Genomic DNA, 17,883 nt, shown 5'->3' on the forward strand with positions numbered 1-17,883 from the left:
AGAAAATCAGAACAATTGTTTGTTTCTTATGCTTCAAGTTCCCAAGGTAAACCCACTTCAAAACGGACCATTTCTAAATGGATTGCTCATGGAATCAGATTTTGTTATTCTCACCATGGAAAGCAAATCCCAGGGAGTATACGGACTCATTCCACCAGAGCTGCTGCCACTTCTGCGGCCTTCCTCAGGGGAGTTCCTACCAAAGACATTTTGGAAGCTGCAACTTGGAGTTCAGTGCATACATTTTCTAAGCACTACAATCTACCTCTCTACTCTAAGTCAAGGGCAGGTTTTGCCTCTGCAGTCTTGCAGGGCCTTTTAGCCGCCCCTTCTTCTTTATGACCACCTCCCTTTCTTTCAGCTTTGGGATTCTACCCTACAGTCATGACTGCAACAGTGAAACACGATGAACATAGTACAGTTGTGTACACCTACCATAAATGTAGATGTTTGAGTGTCTTCACTGTTGCAGTCTGTTTCCTCCCTCCTGTCCCCTCTTATTTTTACTTTTGTGTGGTTCCTTTTTTCACCATTCTTCTGAGGTGTATTTGCAAAGGATATGTGACCTTTCTCATTTTGGGACTCCTGACATCTGGGGCAAGAAAAACTGGAGAAGATGGCGTCTGCTGTCAGCTTTGTACTCCTGGCGCTCTGACGTCAGGGAGCATGGTTGAACAGCCGACGCCGGACCCAGACTTTGGGATTCTGGCCGACCGAGGACTGCCTGCCGGCAGGGGAGAACCCTACAGTCATGACTGCAACAGTGAAGGCACTCGAACATCTACATTTATGGTAGGTGTACACAACTGTACTTTTTCAGTAGAGCTTCTAGATGCATACTGTCACATTAAAATGAACAGACGCTCTAGAAGTTATCTGCCTTTCCAGTTGGAGACTGTCATTACCAATTCAGAAGACTGCCCTTTGGTCTCACCTCAGCCCCCAAGTTGTTTACCATATCCATTGTAGTGGTAGCAGCTCACTGCTGGGATTAGAGGGTGTTTGTATCTGGACCACTGGCTCCTTATTTCTCCAACTAGGCATTTACTTATGCAAGCAAGGTACTGTTTGCTCCAGTTGTGCAACCATCTGGGCATCACACTCAGTTACAACAAATCACAAGTCATTCCTGCACAGAACTTGGAGTTCATATGTGCTAGTCTGGACACAGTCAGATAGCGTCCCTACCTCCAACAAGAGTTCAAACCCTCAAATCTCATGTAAAGGAAATTGTCACATTCTTCTCCTCCAGAACAATTAATTTTTCAAAGCTTATGGTATGTGGAGATAACGCTAATTCTGTTGGCCAGATATCATATGCAAGTTTTACAGTGGACCGTATCAGTTCAGTGGTCTGTTCTTCAGTAGATCTTATACATCTCATTCAGGATCACACATATTTACAAAGAACATCCACTGTGGTGGATCTGTTTGAATGAAATTTCTCAGGCTTTTCATTTTACTTCTCCCAGTGGTCACAGTGACGATGTTCACATCCCATCTGGCGTGTGGCGGGGCATTTCTTGGGAAGGACAGTTCAAGGCACATGGACCCCTCAAAAGGCCAATTCACATATTAATGTCTTGGAGATGAGAGTTGTCCTCTTAGTGTTGCAAGCCTTCCAAGAAGCCTCCAGACTGCAAAATATCCTTCCATGAACAACACCCAATGGTTATCTAGCTGAGGGACATGAAAATGACAGATACAGGAGTTATGTGCTAACCATAATGATGGATCTTTGTTGTCTATTTTTGTTCTTTTTGAACTTCCCACCCTCCAAATCCCCCTTCCCTTCTTCCTGAAGGACAATTGGGGGATTTTCCTTGGTAGTTAATTCCTTGCTTGATCTCCAGTTTTATCTCTGCTGTTTCCTTTCTTTATTTTCTGTATAGAGTAAACTATTTGTGGGGATAGCAAACTCTATCTTGGGTACATTGGGTTTGGTGGGGCATTATGGGTAAGCGAGGAACTCTAGAGTTGGATCCATGACTGATCTGAGGTCAAATCTGAGAGCCATCAGTTGAGGAAGAATGAAAATGGGCAACACAGAAGTATCATTATGGGGAGTAGATAACTTGTGTAATCTACCCATATAGCTGAGGCTACTACAGCAGTGATCATTGTGATGAACATACTACAGTTGTGTAAATTGAATTTATCATAACAGTAGATGTTCGAATGATCACTGCTGATATAGCCTCCCCCTCCCTCCACCCCCCCCTTGTTTTTTGTTTATTTTTTATGCCAGGGTGTGGACATTTATTTATTTATTTTTTTATTGTGTTCATAGCATTGTCCTTTCAGGGTTCAGCCTTTGTATCTCTGTTGACAGTAAAGCTCTGAAGGCTTTACACCCAAACTTGTCTTTTAGTCAGTGCAGTTCAAGCTGCTTCACAGTTTGGGTGCATGGAAGGTGCCCTGAAGCTTTGGAAGCTGTTCAGGCTGTTGTATACTTGTCAGGATATAACCCATGTCGCTGAGGTTACTGTAGTAGTGATCATTCGAACATCTACTGTTAAGTTCACCTTGTATCACTGCACTTTCTCACAGTTTCCATTTTTTCTATGTAACAATTTACTTCTCCCATTTTCTAAAGATCCCATGTCAATTTTTTTACCTCTGTTATAATATTCAGTATTTCAGATATAGTTGGTTTAGACTTTCATTTCTTTTTTGTAGTAATTGCTTTTTAGGCAGCCACCAGAATTAAGGATAGTTACAGCCGTTTGCTTACCCAATATTTCTGACAGAGTGCTCTATAGGAATTTTTTTAAAAGTCTGTCAACCCATTACACTCCCAAAACATATGATGTCCCATCTCGCCTTCGTTCTTGCTGGTTGGGTTCGGAGCCGATCCTCTGCTCCAACTCGGCCGTTTTACTATAGCCCGAGAGCTTATACTGACTCAAGGCTAACCCCTATCCCAACATGCCTAGCGGTAGCTACCCAGATCTCATTTACCACTTGCAGCGTCGAGATTGCGACTACTGGCTCAGTCTAAGTATTTAGAGTTTTTTTGTATTTTACTGTCATCTTTACCAGGTTCTTTTTAGTTCCAAAGAAGACAGGGGACTGGAGGACCCATCTTGGATCTCAGCAGGCTAAACAAATCAGCAAAAAAAAAAGTGAAGTTCCGGATGGTAACACTGCAGTCCATTCTCCCTTTTTTGGGTCAGGACAATTGGATGCGCTCCATCGATCTCCAGAATACATACTACGACATAAAAATGGACAGGGGATCCGGGAGATTCCTACCCTTCTGGCTGGGAGCCAGTCGTTATCAGTTCAGAGCTCTGCCCTTTGGTCTCACCACAGCCCCCAGGGTGTTCACCAAGTATATGGCAGTGGTAGGATTCCAGGTGTTTCCATATTTAGAAGACTGGCTCCTCACTGCTACCACCGAGCATCAACTAATCAAAGCACGGGACTGCACAATTCAAACCTGTTCCCAGCTATGCATCACCATAAATAAACTATGAAAAGTATGCCTTTTGTTGCCTTGTCAGTGTATTACCTTCATAGGGGCAGACTTAGATAAAAGAGCCATGATAGCAAAGCTGCCTCAAGACAGGGTGTCAGCCATTCGTCAGTAAGTTTCATTCCTCATTAAAAAGAAGAGAGTTCACCCAAGAGAGGTATTGAAAATGCTTGGCTCAATGGCTGCAGCAATTACTGTAGTCCGTATGGCTCGCTTCCACATGAGAATTCTGTAGTGTCTTCTTTTCGCTCAGTGGTTGTTCCAGGATTTACCAATGTCACATATGATCTCGATCACGGAATCCTGCAAAAAGAACTTAGTATGGTGGCTTGTTTCCCCCCAGGTGACTCTGGGCAGATTTTTTCTAGACCCCCATCCAGTAGCCACAGTGACCACGGACGCCCCCATCCAGTAGCCACAGTGACCACGGACGCCTCCCAGATATGGTGAGGGGGGCATTAGCTGGGACAGACTGTCCAAGGAATGTGGCAGCCACATGAGTACCACTTGCACATCAGTGTTCTAGAGATGAGACTGGTGCTTCTGCCGTTGCAAGCACTTCAAGACTCTCTACCTACCGGAACTATTGCAATTCAGACAGACAGTATGTCAGTGGTATGGTACATCAACAAATAAGGTGGGACCAGGTCTTACCCCTTGTGTCGGGAGGACCTTCGAGTATGGCAGTGGGCAATGTCTTTCCAATGTTTTCTGATTGTGATGAACATTTCCGGGAAATCCAGTGTGATAGCGGATAGACTCAGCAGGGCTATCCTCCTGCTTCATGAGTGGTTCCTGAAGCAAGAAGTTGCGGACTTGATTTTTTGCAAATGGGGCCAGCCATGCTGCAATCTTTTTGCCACTCCCCTTAACAACAAATGCTGCAGCTGTTTCACCTTAGTCCCCCCACCAAGACAGTCACCCAGTGATGCACTTGTTCACGATTGCCCTCCGGTACTACTATATGCCTTTTCCTCTGATCCCCAAGGTACTTCAGAAAGCAAAGTTGTTGGGTTGCAAGCTCATCCTCATTGCTCCTTACTGGCCTCGTCAGATATGGTTCCCGTTTCTCTGCCATCATCTACAAGTGGGACCTTGGATCCTGGACCCAGTTCGGACCTCCTGATGCTTCAGTTGGGTGTGCTGCACCCCTCCCTCCAAATTCTCAAGCTGACAGCTTGGTTTATCCACTTCCAATCTTATCCAGGCTCCCCAACATTTACCTGGCAGTACAACACATCCTGGTGTCTTCTCCCAAGCCCACTACCAGAAAGATGTACGCTAGCAAATGGAAGAAGAGGTTCTCTTACTGGGCAAGGAAAAATGATATCGATCCATTCACTGCTCCTGTTCCCAAGATTCTTGATTTCCTGGCCGAAACGTTCGAACGAGGGGCAAGCTGCAGCTACCCTTAGGGTCCAACTGGCTGCCATCTCTAATTTTCATGTGGGAGAGTTCGGCTCTAATATCATGTCCCATAAGCTATGCAAAGCATTCTTACGAGGTGCAACCCATTAAAAATCAAAAGAAAAACGAGTTGAATGGTAGGAGAAAGCTGAAATAAGCAAATACGAATAACGTAATGCTAAAGCAACTAAAAACTTTAATATGGTAAGCGCTTTCAGTGGTAAAAATATTCCACCTTCTTCAGACTCAGAACAACATAAAACTGATGATTATATAGCTTGTAGTTAATTATCAATTAGTCATTCAATCAGCCAATAAAAATAAAACCAGATAAAAGGAACTCATAAGGAACTTTTAGCATTATTTGACAGGCAAGCAGCTGAATTCATTAAAACTTTGGTTAATTTTTATAATACTGAAATTGCTACTTTTAAAACTGAACTTGAAATAATGGAACATTCTATTTGTGGGGATCACAACTTTGAACAGTATAAATATGACTATTGCAGAATTTATTCAAATATTGATGCTACCATTAACAAATTGTTAGCCACCAAAAGGAAAAAAATTGACAGATGTACAGGCTTATGTCCATAACAAGGCATACCCTGCCCCCCCAGTCACCCACATGAATGGTATTCAAGATTATATGGGTTCCAGACCTGATTTTGTACCTAACAACAATGGTCCCAATAACTCCTTTCACCATAATGCTCATCTGGAAGAACCTTTACGTAGAAGTGAAAGAATAAGAAATAACCAAACACAACTTAACCAGCAGCAGTTGAATGATGTTAATGGCTCTAGTTCAACTGCTAACAACCAGGTTTCTCAAGTGGACAGGGATTCAAACCACAACAACCAGAACAATCAATCGAACCTGAGACGGCAAGGGAATTGGAAGAACAATCGGAGGAACAAGAGGAGGAGATAACACCAATTGCACCTAATGAACCAGAAATTTTATTGAGCACACACTGACTTTAAAATTTTCAACTAAACTACTTTAACTGTAGATCAAAATATGGTTGATTTTTTTGCTAAAGGTCTTTCCTTTGTCCCCATCAGAAAACTAATTTTGTAAAAATGATAGTTGATCTTAAAATGTATGTGCGCAAATTGAATTTAGCGGTTCTGATGGGGACCAATTCTACACTTGTGAACTCTCTACGAGTTTCTAGTTTGTTTAACCCCCCACTTGTACCCACATTAATGTCCTTTGAAAAAATGTGTGAGATAGATTTAAGGAGACTATCAGATAATGATACGCATGTTAGATTAACGCACACTAACATTATTTCTGAGGACAAACAATACATCGACTTGATACACAATTGTGGTATTAGAGTTATGAAGCCGGACAAGGGAGGGGGCATGGTGTTTATGAATCAGCCTAACTACATTAGTAAGATGCGTGAACACATGGATTCTGAGGTATATACCCCTGCTAGTTTACATCAGGTTAATACTGCATACAGGCACATTAGAACTGCTCTTGACTATTTATTTCTGGAAGGGTCTATTGATATAGACACCTTTCAGTGTCTTTCTATGGCAGCACCTAGAATTCCTAGTATTTTTGGGACTCCAAAACTACACAAGGATATTAGGACCCCCCCCTTTTAGACCCATTGTTGATGGTAGGGGTTTGATTACTTTTGCTTGTGCTAAATTGGTAGATAGTATTCTTAAACCACTTATTAACCAGTGCATACAGCTGCAGTAATCACAGATGGGTTCTCTGCCGTCAGGCGGGTCCTCGGTTGGCCAAATTCCAAAGTCTAGGTCCGGCGTCGGTTGTTGTCGCTTTCTTTCCTGACGTCAGTGCGACAGGGGTATATAAGACACAGCCGACACCATTTTCTTCAGTCTTTTTTGCCGTGCGGTGCCCGAAGCAGAAGCAGTTCGCAAGTGCCGGTCGGCCAGCTCCTGAATTTACGAAAAATTGGAAACAGAAGTCTTCTTTAAAGCTAAGTACCCCGTTGGGGAAACTTTTCTTGCCTCAGACCGATGTCAGACAAAGTTAACAATTGTATTTCTTGTGGGAAGCAAATACCGCATAAGGATTTCCATTCCCTCTGCATACCTTATTTAGGCCCAGACCACGACGTCTCGGGCTGTCGCTTTTGCGCTACTTTCAATAAACGCACTATTAAGCGTCGGGTGGAGTTTGCCCAACACTTTTTTGGTAAAGCCTTTGATTATAAAATGTCGTCGGAGACTCAGACTACCGTTTTGTCCAAAAAACGCAAGGACCGACACGCGAGGTCTGTGGTCTCCACCGACACCACGCCAAAACCGGCTACACGTGGTCCGGTTCTCAGCGAGACGCCTATGCAGCCCCTGACTACCGATGACACTTCTTTGGCGGTGTCTTCTGTAACCGAGACCGCAGGTACCTCGGCCCATACCCAGACTACAACCACCGAAGCCACTGTGAGTGTTGAGCCTCCTAATGTGGACAGGTCCACTTCCACCCATGGTGTCTTTAGACCCTCATCTTCCTTTTCCATTAAGGCCTTTACTAAGTCCAAATCAGCCATGCATTCCAAAAGGCCTGCTGCACAGGGCCCATCTCCAGGCCCCATGCCTAAAAAGCAGATGCTAAAAATGGCTGAGGATTTAATTACTCTTATCAGGGGTTCCTAACCCCCTCCAGACAAGAGACCCAAAGTGGAGGAAGATTCTCCCTCTTCTGACCAGGGCTCCATTTTTTCAGAACATTCTGATGTAGAGGAACACTCGTACTCCCCTTTTGAAGATTCTGATGCAGAACAGTCCATTCCTTCTGTATCTCCCCCAGAGGACTTTTCCTTTGGGGAAACCTTGCACACCCTGAGGGAACACTTCCATTGGGAAGGCCAAGACTTTTCTGATTCCAAGAAAAGACTTAGGGAATTTCTTTTGTTACCTCAACACAGACCTCTGGCGATACCTCCTGTCTTGGACATACTTAATGATGTTTATGCGGAGGCTTGCCTTAATCCGGATTCCCTGCCTCCTGCCCCAGTCAAGCCTGATAGGTACTACAGAGTTCTTAACTCTCACCAATTTCTTTACAAAAGCCATAATGCTGATCCTGAAAACATTTCTCAAGGCCCCAAGGGAATGAAGGCCTCTACTGCTAAGAACCCACTACCTTCCGAAAGAGAGTCTAGATCCTTAGAAAGGTGGGGAAAAAAGGTATATACCTCGGCCACCCTAGCCATGAGGGCCTTAAATTGTCAGTTCCATATGCTTAAATAGCAGTTTCTGTTATCACAATTAAGAAATAAAATGTCTCAACCTGAACAACCAGATTTGAAGGAGTTGCAGGATATGATGCATAGTGCAGAACAAGTGGGTAAACACACCTTACAATGCGGCTATGATGCCTTAGAGGCCTCAAGTAGAGCTGCTGTTACAGGATCAGTCATTCGTAGACATGCCTGGCTTAGGGAACAAATTTTGCCTGATCATGTTAAAGCTAAACTACTAGATGCTCCTTTACAAAAGGATGTACTATTTGGTACTAATGCTGAGGAGATACTACGGAAAATGGAAGAAAAAGCTAAATCTATGCAAACTGTCAAAGCTTTTCTACAGGTTCAACCACCACATTTTAGCAAAAATTGGCCTTCTAAAAACTGGTCCTTTCCAGCCACGGACAAGCCCCAAAGAGGTAGATACAGGCGCACAAGGGGCAGAGGACAATCTCAAGGATCATATAGAGGCAGACAATGGCAAACTCCAGCACCAAGAGGTGGCGAAGACAGTGCACAACAATACAGGAGACAAACCCAATGACTTCCTCATTTTCATGCCAAGCAAGTCTCAGCTGGCAGCACCCTTGGGAGGAAAGCTGGCATTATTTACAAGAAATTGGCATATTATCACAACAGACAAATGGATCCTGGACTTTATAAACAAAGGCTACAGATTTCATTTTCACACTCTTCCAAAAATGAGAGGCATGCCAAACCTGCCACACAATCAAAGAGCAGAGGCACAAATACAAATTTCAAAGCTCATGGACATGAAAGCTATTCAAGAGGTACCTACTCACGAACAAGGTCAAGGTTTTTATTCCAGACTATTTCTGGTACCAAGGAAAGGAACCGACTGGAGACCCATTTTGGACTTATCCATCCTAAACACATTTCTACTCGTACCAAAATTCAAGATGCTCACATTACAGCAGCTTCTTCCCATGCTGGGCAAGGAGTTTTGGCTGGTAACATTGGACCTCAAGGAGGCATACCTGCATGTCCCAATCAGACAAAGCTGCAGAAGATACCTCAGATTTCTTGCAGGTTCAATCCACTATCAATTCTCTGCATTGCCCTTTGGCTTATCTACTGCGCCCAGAGTATTCACGAAATGCCTGGCATCAGTAATTGCCTACTGCAGACTTCAAGGGATACAAATTTACCCTTATTTGGACGACTGCCTGATCCAAGCGGACAGCAAGCACAAACTTCTGGAACATCTGGCTTATGTAACACGGTTATTGAATTCTATGGGATACACGGTCAACAAAGAGAAATCCAGGCTAACACCATCTCAGAAAATAACTTTCCTGGGTGCCAACTTGGACACAAACACCCAGATGGCCTATCTCACGCCAGAAAAACAGGGGCAACTAACTCAGTACTTCAAAATACTAGCAAATTGTACCAGGCTCACTGCAAGGAAAATCCTGCAGGCTCTGGGCTTCATGGCATCTTGCATTCTTTTAATCCCATGTGCAAAGTTGCACATGAGGAAACTTCAGTGGTACCTAAAAAACCTATGGTCTCAACACAGCCACAGTTTGGAAACAATAATACCAATAATCCCATGTTTGCAAAAGGAATTTCTATGGTGGGCCCAAGCATGTCAAACAAACACAGGTCTTCAATTCTGCAAGCCTCAAGCAAATCAAGTCATCACAACAGATGCCTCAGACTACGCCTGGAGGGCGCACATGACAGACAGGTGTATTCAGGGCAAATGGTCCCAAAAGGAAAAGCACCTTCACATCAATCAAAAAGAAATGCTAGCAGTGATAAATGCAATTACAGCTTTCAAGGACCTCCTGCATCCAGGGCAATTATTGATAAGAACAGACAACACCACAGTAATGTGGTACATAAACAAACAGGGAGGAACACATTCATACCCCCATGCAGACTAGCCATGTCACTTTGGAACTTGGCCCTGGAATGGCAAATCGAACTTCAAGCACAGTACTTGCCAGGTTTGGAAAACACGCTGGCAGACAATCTAAGCAGAAAAATGACAGACCCACACGAATGGAAGTTGCATCCTCAAGTGTTTACAAAGATAATCCAAGCGTGGGGAAGGCCAGACATAGATCTCTTTGCCTCCCACAGGAATCATCAATTGGAAAAGTTCTGTTCAAGGACCTTTCATCCAAAGGCCAAGAGAGTGGACGCCCTTTCTTTCAGTTGGGCAGCATGGACAGTTTACGCTTTCCCACCTTTGCCTCTTCTGCCCAAGGTCCTCTTGAAAGCAAGAGCAGACAGACCGAAGATGATACTGATTGCTCCAGACTGGCCAAGACAACACTGGTACCCACTTCTGAGGAGCCTAACGCATACTCCTCCCTGGTCCCTACCTCTAATGCCTCTTCTACTGACTCAGCACAGTTACAAAACTCTTCACAGTCAGCTGAAAACACTCAATCTCGCTGCATGGAAAATTCCTTAACACCACAGCAGACCCTACTCTCCAAAGAGGTGCAGGATGTCATTTTGGAGGCCAGAAGGCCATCTACTAGAAAGGCTTACTCCGCAAAATGGAAACGGTTTTGCTCTTGGAATGAGAAAAAAGGCCAGGATCCTAGGAAACTGAATTTGCCTCAGATATTACAGTATCTAGCTGAGCTGTTGAACAGTGGACTTTCATTTTCCTCCATAAAAATTCATGCCTCAGCCATTTCTGCAGAATACAACACTGACCCACCCTTATTCTCTCACCCACTCTTAAGACAGTTCCTCAGGGGGGCTAAGAATATAAGACCTCCAAGGAAACAACCAATACCAGCCTGGGATCTTAATTACATTCTAGAAAAATTAACATTGCCTCCTTTTGAACCAGCTGCCTCAACAGATTTGCAATATTTGTCCTGGAAAACAGCTTTCCTTCTGGCCATTACCTCAGCTTGTAGGGTTTCGGAACTAAAAGCCCTCATGGCTGTGCAGCCCTTTCTCATCTTCCATCAGGACAGGGTTTCCCTTCGAACCAACCCGTCATTTATGCCTAAAGTGGTATCCAAGGTAGCTTTAAATCAAGCCATACACTTACCTGCCTTTTACCCCAATCCTCAAAACAAAGGGGAAAGGCTGCTACACTCCTTAGACATCCATAGACAGCTACGTTATTATTTGGACAGAACAAAGCCTTTCAGGAAATCAGAACAACTTTTTGTGTCCTATGCTGTAGGAGCTCAAGGGAAGCCAGTTACCAAACAGACAATTTCAAAATGGATAGGCCACTGCATACGGTTTTGTTACTCCTTTCATGGAAAATCTGTCCCTACAGGCATCAGATCCCACTCCACCAGGGCCACAGCTACTTCTACAGACTTCCTCAGAGGAGTCCCTACCAAAGATATTTTGGAGGCAGCCACTTGGAGTTCTGTGCATACCTTCACCAAACACTACCACCTGCCTTTATACTCCAAAACTAGAGCAGGCTTTGCCACTGCTGTGTTGCAGGGCATTCTGGCTCATCCCAGTTCCACCTAGTGCCTACCACCCTGTGCGTAGCTTTGGGATTCTACCCATCTGTGATTACTGCAGCTGTATGCACGATGAACATAGTACAGTTTTGTATCTACCATAAATGTAGATGTTCGAGTGCTAATACAGCTGCAGTATAGGTTTCCCTCCCTCCTTCCCCTCTTGGTAAAGGCCTAAGGGCTAACCCCTCCTCTTACAACCTGATTGGGTTGTGCTTCTATGGTATATTTGCGTGCAAACTACTGATTTTTGACTATATTACATTGCATGAATATATATATAATTTATGTATTGCCTTCCTTCTGGGGGCACCTGACATCTGGGGCAAGAAAGACTGAAGAAAATGGCGTCAGCTGTGTCTTATATACCCCTGTCACACTGACGTCAGGAAAGAAAGCGACAACAACCGACGCCGGACCTAGACTTTGGAATTCGGCCGACCGAGGACCCGCCTGACGGCAGAGAACACATCTGTGATTACTGCAGCTGTATTAGCACTCGAACATCTACATATATGGTAGGTACAAAACTGTACTTTACAAATATGTCGTGATTCATGGAGTTTCCTGGATAATATTAACAACTTGGAGTATAAGGACAACAACATATGTTAAGTTGTCAATCTCGCCTTCATTCTTGCTTGATGGATTCGGAGCCGATCCTCGGCTCCGACTCGGCACTTGCTAAGCTCGAGAGTCTCTCTTACCAGCTCGAGGCAGCCCCATATCCCATGATGCAAGGCGGTAAGTACCCAGATCTCGTTTGCCGCTTCGCTGATGAGGTCCTCCTTTTACCAGCTCCTGGTAAGTGAATTATTACTTTACTATTTTAGCCCCTTTTTATAAAAAAAACCTTAAATTATTAGTTTTAACTTAATTTTAATTCCTTTCTGACAGAAAATTTCCCTGTCTCCTCTAAACTTTTAGTCAGACTAAAACCCATCCCATCCCCCCCCCCTGTTAGTGTGTGTCTGTTAGTGATACCTTTTGGTATATTTAATTTTATTTCTTGGACTGGTGTGTGTGTGTGTGTGTGTGTGTGTGTGTGTGTGTGTGTGTGTGTGTGTGTGTGTGTGTGTGTGTGTGTGTGTGTGTTTTACACCATGTCTAAAGAAAGGGTCTCAGGCTTTAAGAAGTGTGATTCGTGCTGTCACACTTCTTGCCTGTACTGTCTGGGGCCTCTTCACCTGCAGGACTCCTGTGCTATATGTCATTCTTTTAGCCAGAGAGTCCTGCAGGAAAGAAGAAATAAACTAATTTTGAGGGGCCTTCTTAAGCCGGAGGGCTCTCCGGCTAAGTCGGCCCCATCTAAGACTTCTAAGTCTTCCAAGGCCCAGGCTTCTGTGTCCAAGCCTGTGGCCTTGGCTCCGACTCATTCAGAGTAGAGTTCGGCTCCGGCTGGAGCCGATTCTGGGTTACCTAAACCTTCGGCACCGATGGCTATCGGTGCCGACTCTGGTTCGACCACTTTGGTGTCGGCTCCGATCGGGTCCGACCACCATGTGGCCCAGGCATCGGTGTCGGCTCCGACACCCTTACATTTATGGCAGTATCGGCTCCGGCTGGAGCCGATACATCGAAGCTACCTGTCGGTGCCGATAAGTTGTCTGCTCCGACAGTTTCAGTAGTTTCATCGGCTCCGATGGTTCCTTCGAGGAAGAGGTCTAGGTCCCCTTCCTTGGAGCCGATACTTTCGGCTCTGGCTTCGCCTCTCCTCTCAGAGCGGAGCCATCGGAGCTGATCTTCAAGGTCATCCAGGCTTTCTGACCATGATTTGGAGAGAGTGGTCAGTAGACTACTAAAGTCACAGGCACTGGTCCAAATGCTACATAGTCCGTCTCAGCAGACGACCATTAGTCCACACCCCATTGCAGTTCCTCCTTCGACTCTACCCCCAGAGTTTGGAGTTGGAGTCTTTGGGAATAGTTTCTGCTACGGCTGAGGGACAGATACCCCCTTCTGCTCCTTCAGTCTCTACTCTTATCTCCTCTTCGAGACCTTCCATAGAGGGATTCGGTGGCCGGGCTTCCCTGGTCTCCTCCGAGGGGGTGAGTGGCATCGGACCCTTGTCCGACCCCGCTCTTCCCCTTGGAGCCTCGGCCTTGGTGAGTCCGGCTCCGACATCTGCCTCGGAGCCTTCCTTTTCGGTGGGTCCTGTTGTTCCTAGCTCTTCGGAGCGGGTTCTCTCGGACCTCCCTGGGAGGGGAGCCTTCGAGGTGATGAAGAGTGTGCTGGCCTCTGGACTCAGCCAGCAGTCTGTTCCATTAGCTCCTCCCTCTATAGTGCCTGTTGACATCTCTGCCACTTCTCTTGCTCCCGGACCCAGAGATCCTCCGCCTCAGGTTTCCCCACTGGGAATATCCCCCTCTTCTGAGGATTCTCCTGACTTGTCGGGTGATCCTCCATGGAAGAGAACTTGTAAGAGGAAACACGTAGACTCCCCCGAGTCTATCACTTTGGATACTGACTTAGATGAGTCAGAGGGATCCCCAAGATCCCCCTCTGAGGATGTCTCCTTCTCAGACATCCTAGAACTCCTTAGACAGAGGGGAAACTGGCCCACCAACAATCCCTCTGAGGATGAGTCAGTATACCTGGAGGCGTTTGGATCTCGGCCCTCCACCTCCTGGGTGTCTCCGCCTTTCGACCCCCTTATGCAGGTTATTGCTCGAAAGGCGTGGACTGCTCCTGACTCTGTAGAGCCTGTCCCTAGGAGGCCTTCTAAATTTATTACTGCCCGTCGGACAAGCAATTCCTTACAAAGGTGTCCCCGCTGATGCCATGGTGGTGGCGGCTGCCACCAAGAAGGAACTTGCAGATCCTTCCGTACCTGTCCATCCTCCTAATAAGGACTCTAGGACCATGGATAGATATGGTAAGCGGATGTTTTCTTCAGCGACCTTTGCTATGCTCGCTGAACTATCTTTGTCACTTCACCAGACTCCAAAGGGATATCCTTAAGGAGCTAGGTGAAGTTGTGCAGGATCCTACAGCTGCGGGGGCTCAGGAAAAAATTGCTTCGCAGCTAGGAACCCTTAACTCCATTGCAAACTCCTCCATGCGGCTTATATCATATGCTGCTGATGGAGCAGTAGGGCCAGGTACAGGTGTGGCTCTTAGACGCCAAGCCTGGATGCGACTATGTAATTTTGCAGATCCCTTTAAGGCGTCCTTCACAAACTCTCCCTTTGATGGGTCAGCTCTGTTAGGCCCTCAAGTGAAGGAAACGTTGACCAGGTGTGAGCAGGATGGCAAAACTCTTTCTGCCGTAGGAGTCCGTTTTCCCACCCCTTCTAGACCTTATCCCAAAGGACAGAAGGGTGGCAAAATGTGGTTCCGCAAATCCCAAGGAGTCATGCCGGATTCACGTGGTCAGTTTACCCCTAGAGGCAGAGGGGGTAACAACAACAGACGCCGCTCTAGAGGCAGAGGGGGTCCACAAAACCAGGGAAACAGAGAGTCTCTCTCTGACAAGCCCTTTCAGCATCCCTGGGATGTTGCCCGGCTGTCCCTCCTTGGAGGCAGTCGGGGGAAGACTATCACTGTACCCAGAAGCCTGGCGTTCTCTCACTCAAGACAGATGGGTACAGTCGATCATATCCGAGGGTTACAAAATTCCTTTCGAGGAAAGTCCTTTCTTTCCCTCAAATTCCCTTCCAGACGTACCACCGGTCTAAGGGAAATTGCAGAGTTGGAAGTCTCAAAACTACTGCAAAAAGAGCCATTCAGCCAGTTACAACAGACCATTCAGAGCCGGAATCTACTCAAGGTTCTTTTGGTCCCCAAAAGACGGGAGACTGGAGACCAATATTGGATCTCAGCAGACTCAACAAGTCTGTGAGGAAGACAAGATTCGAATGGTCACTCTTCAGTCGATTCTGCCCTTCTTGCAGAAGGACAACTGGATGTGCTCAATAGATCTTCAGGATGCGTACTATCACATATAAATTCACAGACGCTCCAGGAGATTTCTCCGCTTTCGGCTGGGGTCCAGTCATTTCCAGTTCAGAGCCCTGCCCTTTGGTCTCACCACAGTCCCCAGAGTGTTCACCAAATGCATGGCAGTGGTCACGGCTCACCTGAGACGTCAAGGATTCCAGGTGTTTCCGTATCTCGACGACTGGCTCCTGTCAGCCACCACCAGGCATCAGCTTGTTCAAGCCAGGGATTACACAATAAATCTTTGTTCTCTTTTGGGCATCTCGATCAACTTCGAAAAGTCATCCTTATTGCCCTGCCAGTCTATTACTTTCATAGGCGCAAACTTAAACACTGTTCGGATGTCAGCTACCCTTACAGACCAAAGAGTTTCAGACATTCAAAGTCATGTCAGGATCATTCTAGCCAACAAGAAGGTACAGGCCAGAATGGTTCTAAAAGTATTAGGTCTCATGGCTGCGGCCATTACTCTTCTTCTCCTGGCTCGCTTCTACATGCGCCTTCTTCAGTGGATGTTGTTCACTCAGTGGTCTTACCAACAACTTCCAATGCGTCACCAAATTCTGGTGACACAGATTTGCAAAAATCATCTTGCTTGGTGGATCACTTCTCCCCAGATTCACCAAGGCAGACACTTTGTACCCCCATCCCCGGTAGCCACTGTCACCACGGATGCCTCCCTGATCTGGTGGGGGGGGGGCATTATCAGGGCAGGATGGTTCATGGGACGTGGCAACCGCTCGAGTACCACCTGCACATAAATGTCCTAGAGATGAGAGCAGTGCTTTTATCGTTGCAAGCCCTCAACGACTCTCTTCCTGTAGGGACGATTGCAGTCCACACAGACAACATGTCTGTAGTTTGGTATATCAACAAACAGGGCGGAACCAAGTCCTACCCCTTGTGTCGAGAAGCGCTCAGACTGTGGCAATGGGCGATCTCCTCTCATCGGTTTCTGGTAGCAACGCACATCCCTGGGAAAACCAACATTTTAGCGGACAGATTGAGCAGAGCTATTCTCATGCCTCACGAGTGGTCTCTCAAGCAATCTATAGTGGAGGAGATTTTTCGAATGGGGTCGCCCATGTTGCGATCTTTTTGCTACTCCCCAAAACAGCAAATGCCCAGACTTCTTCTCTCTCTTCCCTCTGTCAGGCCATCCCCCCAGAGACGCTCTGACCCAGGATTGGCCCCAGGGACTTCTTTATGCCTTTCCTCCTTTTCCTCTAATCCCTCAGGTTATCCAGAAAGCTACCGTTTTGAGAGCCAAAATGATTCTCATTGCTCCTTATTGGCCTCGACAAATTTGGTTTCCGTTCCTCCATCGTCACCTTTTGGTGCAGCCATGGCAACTGGACCCAGTGCCAGATCTTCTGGTTCACCAATCCGGTCAGCTGCACCGGTCTATCCCTTCTCTCAACCTCTCAGCATGGTTGCTCCACTTCCTTCCTTAGCCAGGCTTCCTTTGATCTCTAACCCTGTTAGAGACATCATAGAAGCTTCTTTAAAATCCTCTACCAAGAGGATTTATACAAGCAAATGGAAGTGTTTCTCTTATTGGGCTAAAGCCAAGAATATCGATCCCTTCACTGCCCCAGTTCAGGCAGTTTTGGACTTCTTAGCGGAGATTTTTCATGCAGGCTCCTCTTCTTCCACAGTTAGAGTTCAACTGGCTGCTAGTGCTGGCATCCTTGATTCTTCCACCCTTCGAGCCAGCTGTTTCTTGCTCCCTAAAATTTCTTTCTTGGAAAACATTATTCCTAGTAGCTGTTACATCGGCCAGGAGGGTGTCTGAACTTCAAGCTCTTTCGGTTCGACCCCCCCTATTTGGTCTTTCACAAGGACAGAGTATCATTGAGAACTAATCCGACCTTTTTGCCTAAGGTCGCCTCTAAGGCTAATTTGAATCAATCCATTGAACTCCCTGTATTTTTTCCAAACTATTCAAACAGATCGGAACAAAAATTACATTATCTTGATGTCCACCGCCAACTCGGATATTATTTGGACAGAACTAAACAATTTAGGAAATCCGATCAACTCTTTGTTTCCTATGCAGATAACAGGAAAGGCCTTCCTGTTTCTAAAGTGACCTTATCTAGATGGCTGTCTTCTGTCATCTCTGAAATTTATCTGCTTAGGGGAAAACAGCTGTGCTCAAAACCTAAAGCACATTCAACTAGGAGCTTAGCTACTTCTACAGCCTTTCAAGCTAGACTTCCTTTAGACACTATTTGTGCAGCGGCCACTTGGGCCACTCCTCATACTTTTGTTTCCCATTACAAACTGGACTTGGCCTCCAGGGACAGAGCCAGTTTTGGCTCTACAGTCCTCA

At 45.9% G+C, this 17,883-nt stretch overlaps 1 protein-coding gene across 2 annotated transcripts in view; it reads left to right on the forward strand.

Annotated features, from left to right (window-relative positions):
- Positions 1–17,883, forward strand: part of ARIH1 (ariadne RBR E3 ubiquitin protein ligase 1) — a 2,944,219-nt gene that overhangs the window by 590,568 nt on the left and 2,335,768 nt on the right. The window lies entirely within an intron of this gene.

This window comes from Protopterus annectens, chromosome 7.part0 (genome assembly GCF_019279795.1).
Source record: "Protopterus annectens isolate FY-2018-M chromosome 7.part0, PAN1.0, whole genome shotgun sequence".
In the NCBI taxonomy this organism is placed as follows: Eukaryota; Metazoa; Chordata; order Ceratodontiformes; family Protopteridae; genus Protopterus; species Protopterus annectens.